This window comes from Penaeus monodon, chromosome 29 (assembly GCF_015228065.2).
Source record: "Penaeus monodon isolate SGIC_2016 chromosome 29, NSTDA_Pmon_1, whole genome shotgun sequence".
In the NCBI taxonomy this organism is placed as follows: domain Eukaryota; kingdom Metazoa; phylum Arthropoda; class Malacostraca; order Decapoda; family Penaeidae; genus Penaeus; species Penaeus monodon.
The window spans coordinates 29,893,505-29,893,784 of NC_051414.1; the positions used below are offsets into that span (position 1 = coordinate 29,893,505).

The 280-nt window shown below is 39.3% G+C and overlaps 1 protein-coding gene across 1 annotated transcript in view; it reads right to left on the reverse strand.

Annotated features, from left to right (window-relative positions):
- The window catches only part of LOC119591833 (zinc finger protein 37-like), a 15,550-nt gene that overhangs the window by 3,791 nt on the left and 11,479 nt on the right, over window positions 1-280 (reverse strand). The gene's annotated exons all lie outside the window — the stretch shown is intronic.

The window sequence follows — 280 nt, forward strand, 5'->3', positions numbered from 1 at the left end:
CCCTCAGTACATTTTATACCCTTTTGTTAAGTGTTGTTTCGTGCGCTTCTCATTGTTCTATTGTCACCGTCACACAACAACCGTGTATTTTCAACCGGAGGGTATATATTCTCTGAACTTTATTTCTTGTCTTTGTTATTTTGCTGAAGTGGCGAAGAGAGATTCTTTTTTTATTCGTCAGATGTCTTTGCGTTTATTTATGAACGTGACTCCCGGCGTTCAAAGATCCTCTTGCAAATAAACATCACGGCAGATTCGCAGAAGTTGTTTGACCTGTTTG